Below are 9,240 nucleotides of genomic sequence, written 5' to 3' on the forward strand. Positions count from 1 at the left end.
AAGTGAAAATCTTGGGGAACTGTTTTACACAGCTACGTTCTGGCCTTAGTTCCACAGGCTTCAGTGAATATCTTTCTCCATAGCATCCATCTACTAGTTCCCTTTTGAATGTCTTGCAATTTGCCTCTTACATGTAAAACAGTTTCCCCAGTGCAGTGGAAGGCGTTGCATAGCAGAAGCTAGCCTGCTGCACTGCGTGCTGAGAAGCAGCCTTTGGTGGGGGAAAATCCAGCACATTTCTTCACTTTATCATTAATTGAGCTTCTCCTTGAAGCTAATTTGAATTAATGTAACCAGCTTCTTTACTGAAAGCCAAACTAGAGCTGTGTGGCAGATCCACGCTGTGAAACCAAAAAACGCTGAAGAGCAATGACTTCTTTCCGGTCACTGATGGAACCTTCCAGCCCTTGTCAGAAAGCTTCCAACACTTTATCTGTGCCAGTCACGAAGGCTGGCTGGAGAAGAGGACTCTGCCCACCGTGATCCTGCTTCAGTGCCACGGAGCATAGCCTCACGTGGGTGTGACATTTGCTCTTGCATTTACCTTTCTGTATAACTTGAAGGTGTCTGAAAAACCACAAGAACTTAGGCACCTTGTTTCATGAGTTGCAAAGCCTGCCCTGCATCCTCTGAGGCTTGTCTCTTGGTAAAACCAACAGATGTTTCACATAGATGGCATGGTAAAGGGAAACAGTGCTGTATGAAATAGGCTTGCAGCTCTGTTCTTCCCTTCCAGCTTCACTTGGGGACTAAGCGATGGTCCGTGAAGGGCGAGGGACTATAAATTCAGCGCTGAATTTATAATTCCTTAAATGTGCCCAGAGCGGGATTCTGTAATGGCTCAATCCAATCACGGAATTAAACTTTCTCAGCACAAAGTACTGTACTTGCGTGCAATTACCGTAACCCACACTTTAGACATTTTGTGGGTGTGTTATTGCCAAATACATGTGAGCCTAAAACATAGATTATTTTGTTTTTCCAAATCCTATATAGAAAAAGCCACCATAAATCAATTTTATTAGAAAATATATGTCTGTTACGACCCTAATGTTGTTTTTGAATTTGACGTATGTGCTTTCTTCCTTTGATAAATGTTCATGCATTCAACTATGCCCAGGCTGTGTAATTATTCAAGTCACTGGATTCTCTAATATTTATTAGTAAAAATCCAAAGTACGTCTTCACGTCCCTGCTGCAGCCACAAAATGAGATTCTAAATGTCAAGTTTTATGGACAGAACTTTGCTTTATGCTATAGAAAGTGAGTTTTCTCATAATAAAGTGTTATCTTAATTTATTTTTCATTTTTTTCCCATGGGCTTTCTCCATGCCTCGTTTTGTTTGTCCTGGGAATTTTTAATATAACAGTGCACTACTTCTAATTTCTCTTAGCCTAGGTTTGAAAATGCTCTTACTTGTGGTTTAAAATCCTGTCCTTGTCTTAGGCCAAAGTTGGTTTCCTTTTCTTACTTTACAATTTAAATCGATTCCACAAGCTCACTTATACCTGTTTTGTCTTTCATTCCTCACAGGGATGATCTCAGAACAAAATATTAAACACACTCCGTAGGTTTTTTTCTTTGTCTCTTCCCTTATTCATTAATATTTCATCTCCAAGTCCTGACCGCCAGGAACCTTGGTCAAAGAGCAGTGTAATTTTGATTAAATATGTCTTCAGTGTTTGACTCACTGCAAAGCCTAGCCTCCCTATTGAGAAGCAGTCGAGGTGCTGCGATGTAGCTCCCATGCTGAAAAACGATCTCCGACCAGCTCTGAGACAAGGAACACCTCTGGGTATGAGACTCATTTGTCGTTGACTAATGGATTTGTGAGTGTTTGTTCCCTTCCATTTTTAAAAAATAACTGTTTTTAGAACTGGGTGTATGGCGGGCTGGGTACGGCTGCTCAGTCAGTGAGAAGTATCCTTAATTCCCACCCTGACCTCTTCCCCACCCCCTTATTTCCATCTGCTCTTTTCAATCTGCTGTTTGGATATGAGGTATTCTAAGATCACATCGTCTTCCTACATAATAAGACAGAATTTCACACCAAGCTGCTGCCTGGCAGGTGGCAATGAGGTCATGTTTGAAGAGTGGGCAAGGTACACCACTTGCAAATAACCTGAGGAAGGGCTCAGTGTGACTTGTGCTCTAAAGAGATGCAGGGGCTTGAGACATGTGTCTTTGAAGCAAACCCCATGGAGGCTGCAGAGAGATTTTAACATTATTAAGGCACAAGTCACACGATACCACTGGGGCCACTGCCAACTGATTTGTGCCTCATATTCTGGAAGCAATTCTTCCCTTTGCTTTTGTAGGACTCTGAAAAAAGTGGCATCAGTCAGCGAATGCATGTTTGTGTAAATTATGCATCTGTGAGTTCATGCTCACATGGTATTCAGGAAGCTCCATGGTGTATGGTGGAGGCCTTTGTGGGGGAGGGGAAGATGGAGAGAGGGGCAAGGAGGGAGAGGGGCTGCCAGGAGATTGGGAATCCGGAGGTTTCTGTGAATAGTGACACCTGAAATGGTCAGTGGAGGGTCTCTGGGGAAAATGAGAAGCCTGCCCTAAGTGCAGTCAATTTTCTCTCTCTGCTTCCATTCCTCCTTGCCTCTTCTCCTTTGCCTGCCCCTGCCTCTGTTCCTGGTAGCCTTTCCTTGTGTCTCCTTAAGGAGACAGGATGGAGCATTATTTGCCAGGGTGCTTGCCAATTTTATGAAGCGAGCTTTCAATTCACGTTTGGGGCGGGTGGTATTGAAAGGTGCCAGACAGTAAAACAGATGCTCTGGTGGACAGTCCTTCATTCCCCAGTTCTCATTCATTTCATGTGAATATTCTAGGGAGACAGAGTGGGGCCTTACAATCTAGTGGAGGAGAGAGACATGAGCAAATGTACATAACAACAGCCATCTAAAAAAGTGATATTGGGGAGAAAACTGGCCAAAAAGCAGTTGACCACAACTCTGTCACCCCAGGTGTCTGTCATCAACTCCAAAATGTGTGTAGTCAACAAATGCTATGAAGCTCATTCACAATTTGTATGGATGAGCTGCCTGATTGGAATAAGACAAGATGTGGAAGGTACAAGTTCTTTAAGACGAGTGGTCCTTCTAGTAGGTGAGGGTCTGCACTCTCTGCCAGTTAAAATACAGCTCCACAGGGTAAATCAGTGCGTTCTGACCCAAAGGAAGGGCAAAGAAGAAGAGCGGCTGCCCACTGTGGACTTTTGAACATCCCATCTTGTAAGACTCTAAAGGACTTGCACCTAGTTTTGTTAATCTCCAAGCAATCCTGGTAAATATCAGGTACTACGATACTAGCTTTGCTCATATGTCACAAAGGAAGAAAAGGAAAAATCAAGACTCATGTATTTAACATTCATCTCTGGGGAGGCAACACAGTATGGCTAATTAAGCAGATGACCTAAAAAGGAGAAAAGAAAGAAAAGATTACTGTACTAGGCAAAACAGCTTTAATAAGAACGCAAACTAAGCTAACATAACTGTTTTTATGATCAGGAGCTACCCTAGTAAATGGAAGAAATGTGAGCCTGGGGTCCACCTGCGTAGAGAAAGGTTCGCGCACATACGGGAGCCCTTGATTCTGCAAGACAGTCACGCTCAGCTAAGGCGGGGAAATACCAGTTAAAGAAAGATTTGTGTCTGACTGCAAGACCATCTCTGAATATTTTGAGTACTGAATTTCTGTCCGCCCGATGACAGACCTGTCTGGTCAGGTGGGCTACCATTTGTTTTGCTCTGTTCAAAGTTTTTGTCAGCGACTTGGTTGACAATGCTATGTTTTAGGTTTATTTCTAGAGAAAAAAAAACACATGCGTGTCCTGGATTCTTTAAGAATTCTCATTGTCACACAGTGAAATTCACATGCTCTTCTCCCACTTAAAGTTTTGATTTTTTTCTCCTGACTGCTGGGAGTTTGGTGTCAGTTCTGTTTCTTCATGGTGGTGATCTGCTGAACTGGGCACTGTAAGCCCCAACTCCTCTTGTGAATAAATTCTGTTCAACTCCTTGTGAATAAGGTACAAGCCCCAACTCCTTGTGAATAAACTCTGTTCAGTTATCTTCAAAGCCATATTTAACTGGCATCCCTAAATCCTCTCTACATTGGTAGAAAGTCAACCCTTAGTATTCTTCAGCTTGTAATATAGTGTAGTTTCATCCCAACAAAACAAAGTGCTTCCATAAAGACCCACAGGTCCTGGTGAGAAGGATAGGACTGGCATAGAATTGAACCGGCTCCAAACAGAGCTGCCTCTGGGCTCACAGACCCTGTAGCCTTCCTGCCCTGGATGATAAACTCGTCTGGACATTTATTTCCTCCTTCTTGATCCCCTCTGCTGTGGAGCGCGATCACCTGTCGGAACGCCTTCTCTTTGGTCACCATATGGCTTGGCCTTCCCTATCCTGATGCTTAGCTGTATCTCCTCACTCCCACTTTCATTTTTCAGCAGGTTTTCTTGATGGTTCTACAGCTTTCTGACCATCACTGAGAGCACCTCCTCCCAGAGCTAACCTTTACCAGTGGGCTCTAGCTTCTGTGGAGGCAGAAAAGAGGGTCTTTCTCTTTCTCCTTGTTCCAATCGACTGCCAGTGGTTCTGCTACCGTTTTAGAAACAAGCGTTTAGTACATGCCAGTGTTTAATCAACTGACTAATTTGTAACACGCCGCTTCATCACATCCATGTCCACACATACACACACATTTGTGCCTATTTTTACAGACAAATTTATCTGTCCAGATCATGAAAGGAAACATAGTGTATGACGTACACACTTTAAAAAAATGTTAGTATTTGTTTTTCAACTTTTTCTTTCACTTTATTGAGGAATGATTGAGAATAAAAATTGTATATTTTTAAGGTATATAAAGTGATGTTTTCATATATGTATACACCAGGAAATGATTTTTATAATAAAGTTCATTAACATATCCATATACTTACGATCTACTTTCTTAGTAAATTTCAGAATCGCAATACATTATTAATAACTGGGGTCCTCATGTTGTACATTAGCTGTTCAGAACTTATTCATCTTATAACTGGAAGGTTGTACCCTTTGACCAACATTTACCCATTCCCTCCATTCTGGATCCCTGATAACCACCTTTTCACTCTTGGTTTCTATGAGTTTGACTTTTTAAGATTCCACATATAATTGAGATCATACAGTATTTGTCTTTCTGTGCCTGGCTTATTTCACTTAGTATAATGTCCTCCAGGTTCATCTATGTTGCTGTGTATGGCAGAATTTTCTTCTTTTCTTAAGTCTAAAAATGGTTCCAGGAACCATTTTTAGCCATATATATATATATATATATATATATATCTCACAACTTCTTTACCCATTCATCTGTCTATGGATATGTCTTACATTGTTTCAAATCTTGGCTATTGCGAATAATGCTGCAATAAACACAGAAATGCAGATATATCTTCAAGATAGTAATTTTATTTCCTTTAAACTTGTACCCAGAAGTGGCATTACCAGTAATATAGTAGTACTATTTCCGTAGTTCCATCTGTCCAGATTATAAGAGGAAACATGGTGTATTAGTTAAGTACACACTTTTTACAACCAGTGCATTCGTATTTGCTTTTTTTTAATTTTTATGTTTTTTTATTTTTTGCTTTATTGAAGAATAATTGGTGATTCTATTTTTAATTTTGGGGGGAAGCTCCATGCTGCTTTTCCTCATGGCTGTGCCAATTCAGATTGTACCAGCCTCACCAACAGTGCACTACGTTTTCCTCTTCTCTACACACTTGCCAACATTTGATCTTTTTCGACGTTTTTGATAACAGTTGTCCTCAAAATGTGAGGTGACACCTTATGGTTGCTTTGGTTTGCGTTTCCCTGATGATGAGTGATATTGAACACCTCTTCATCTGCCCATTGGCCATTTGTATGTCTTGGAAAAATTCTATCCTGATTATTTACTTATTTATTTATATTTTGAAAATAACCCTATTTTTCAGTTAGGTTATTTTATTTATTTATTTTTTTGCTGTTGAGTTCCATGACTTCCTTATAAGTTTTGGATATGAACTTCTATCTAATAGGATAAATGGTTTATGAATATCTAATCCCGTTCTGTGAGTTTCCTTTTCATTTTGTTGATTGCATCCTTTTCTGTATAGAAATTTGTTAGTTTGATGTCATCTCAACTGTTTGTTTCCTTGGCTATGCTTTTGGTGTCATGTCTACAAAAACTCATCACCAAAACCAATGTCACAGAATTTTTCTCTTATATTTTTTTTCTAGGAATGTTATAGTTTCATGTCATAGGTTTAGACTTTTAATCCAGGGGCTGGGTGCGGTGGCTCACACCTATAATTCCAACACTTTGGGAGGCCGAGGGGGGTGGATCACGAGGTCAAGAGATCGAGACCATCCTGGTCAACACGGTGAAGCCCCGTCTCTACTAAAAATACAAACAATTAGCTGGGCATGGTGGCACGTGCCTGTAATCCCAGCTACTCAGGAGGCTGAGGCAGGAGAATTGCCTGAATCCAGGAGGTGGAGGTTGCGGTGAGCCGAGATCGCGCCATTGCACTCCAGCCTGGGTAACAGGAGCAAAACTCCATCTCAAATAAATAAATAAATAAATAAATAAATAAATAATAGACTTATAATCAATTTTAAATTGATTTTTGTATATAGTTTCAGAAAAGAATTCAATTTCATTTTTTTGCATGTGGATATTCATTTTTCTTGACACCATTTGTTAAACAGACAATCCTTCCCCATTGTGTAATCTGGCACCTTAGTCAAGGATTAATTGATCATATATGTCTGAATTTATGTCTGGGCTTTCTGTAATGTCAGTGTTTGAATTTTCCATCTTGATCTCTTGCTACTTATATATCTTTGAGCACATTATTTAACATTTCTCTGCTTTACTTTTATCATCTTCAAAATGGACATAATAATAGTATCTATCAAATGCCCTTGTTACTGAGTTTAAATTGGTTATCGCTTTGTCAATCACTTAAACTAGTAACTAGCACATTATAAGCACTTAGTACATATTCTTTGTTCTACTATTTTATCCCCAACATGGCAGTTAAAGAGAATAAACAGAAATTAATAAGATTGTAAATATTTTGGCTAATCTAAATTGAGCAACTACTATGTCTCAGGCACTGAGTTCAGCACTTTATATGAATAAAGTTATCTAAGTTTAAATTATAGCTCTATGATTTATTACTGTGTTTTATTAAGAAAATTATGTAGCTTCATTGAGCAATTTTTTAGTTTATAAAATGGGCATAAAATGTCTTTGAATAGTTGTGACAATTTAAGTGAGTTTAGTTATGCTAATTATGTGAAGGCAGAGTATTTACTATTTGGTGATTGATGTTATTGTCACTATTGCCATTAATATTGCCATGATTGTTATTATTATTAAATTTATTTTTTAAGAGCGAAAAGAGGTTTTGCTAGTTCACAACCGGACAGCAGATGACGTAATGATACATATGTGGTTATTGTTCTAATGCTATACAGGCTTGAAAGAGCATCTGTTTTTGTTTGTTTTGTCTTCTTGTTGTCGTTTTGTGGCTAGCATGTTTAGTTAGCCTATGGGTGAAATGTAGCAAAAATAAGAGAATCTTTCTTTTAAAACACACCATTATTTCAATATGTGAGATGATTTTAATATTTCCAAACCTTGGATGACTTAAATTTTAAAATTAGGTCAATGAAAAATTTAAGTACCAGTTGTTCATGTTAGTAACAGGAAGGAGGAAAAGGTAAAATAATCAAAACGTAATGTCTTGTAAATCTTGCTCATCCTAAGTTATTCAAAATTGCTTTTCCAACCACAAGTAAATAACAAGTACATGAGGTAGAGCATATGTTAATTAGCTTGATTTAGCCATTCTACAATGTATGCATACATTAAAACATCATGTTATATGCGATACATATATATAATTTTTGTTTATCAGTTAAAAACTGCAGTGAAAAACTTACTTTTCCATTTAAGCAGCTGTAACACAGTTGAGTGTTTCCTAAGCTTTATCCCCTTACCAGCTCTCCAGAACCTCAAGCTACAAAAGACTGCATGTTCAGAGTAGCCCCTGGGTCTTCTGCTGTTGTTATTTATTTATTTATTTATTTATTCCACGAACAATATAAGGGTCTCCAATTAGTTGCAGGTGCAAATATTATGCATGCAATTAATTGTCTTCAAATGGTTGATTATGGGCAGAATTGGCTAATTTGGGGTGCAATTAACTACTTGCCACTTAATCTGAGAATGCCCGTAGACAATTGTGTCTGCAATTAATTTACAAGAGCCATTACAGTGAAAACCTTGTACTATAAATCCAAGAATAGAGTGGGAGAATTTTTTAGAAGCAGGATTTCACTCTGGGTTAATTGCATTGACTCTTCCCTTTGGCTTTTCTATGCAGGTTGACTGTAAATGGAGTTTCTACAAGTTGCTTCCGTGATTGGTGCAGACTGGCAATGGACGAGAATGCTGAAGGCAATGGGGCTGTGTACACCCATCAAAGCTGCAGGGCCTTTGCACTTCCCAGCCTAGAGGGCCTGGTTCTTGCTTACTTGTTTTCTCTACTTGTTTATTTTTCTCTGTACATTTTCTGTTGCAGTAATATGAGAGCATTTGCAGAAATGAAAATTCTCAAATCTTTTTCAGCAAGTTCAATGTCTTTATTACACAACCCACTTTAAAATATTCTTGTTTATACATTTATTGGAAGTGATCAATAGTTAAACAGATCCTATAAGCAATTATAAGTATAGTTTTACAATTTGTTAAATTATTTCTTTAGGGCAACCACAGAGCTAAATACTGCAATTGAATTATCTTGTTTAATCCTTAAAATATTCTTGTGTATTATGTACTCTCATCATTCCTATTTTGCTTATGAACTCAAAAACTGTGGTATCTTGCCAGCACACATTGGAGCTGAGATTAAACCATGTCTGTGCAACTCTAAGCCCTGGATCTCTGCAGCTATGCTATATAGGGAATTTCAGATCTGGAAGGACACTAGATCCCATTCTCTCCAACTTCTTCATTGGACAGATGGAAGAAGGGTGTCACACAGAGCTAGTAGAGGACAAGCCAAGCTCAGAAACCAGATTTCTTGCTGCCCAGCCCAATGTTCTGACTGTAGTGCACTGCCAAAGGAAAATTCTCTAAAGTTAGTTCTGTCCACGATCTGTCTACTCTTAATAAAGGATGAT

The 9,240-nt window shown here is 38.8% G+C and overlaps 1 long non-coding RNA gene across 1 annotated transcript; it reads left to right on the plus strand.

Annotated features, from left to right (window-relative positions):
* The first annotated feature begins 1,813 nt into the window (after window positions 1-1,813).
* LOC119473200 lies at window positions 1,814-8,573 on the plus strand. The gene is made up of 3 exons (XR_005202404.1): window positions 1,814-2,530; window positions 3,937-4,040; window positions 8,442-8,573. It is a non-coding gene; the product is annotated as an uncharacterized LOC119473200 (long non-coding RNA).
* The last annotated feature ends 667 nt before the right edge of the window (window positions 8,574-9,240 follow it).

This window comes from Cebus imitator, unplaced genomic scaffold (assembly GCF_001604975.1).
Source record: "Cebus imitator isolate Cc_AM_T3 unplaced genomic scaffold, Cebus_imitator-1.0 Scaffold139, whole genome shotgun sequence".
Lineage (NCBI taxonomy): Eukaryota > Metazoa > Chordata > Mammalia > Primates > Cebidae > Cebus > Cebus imitator.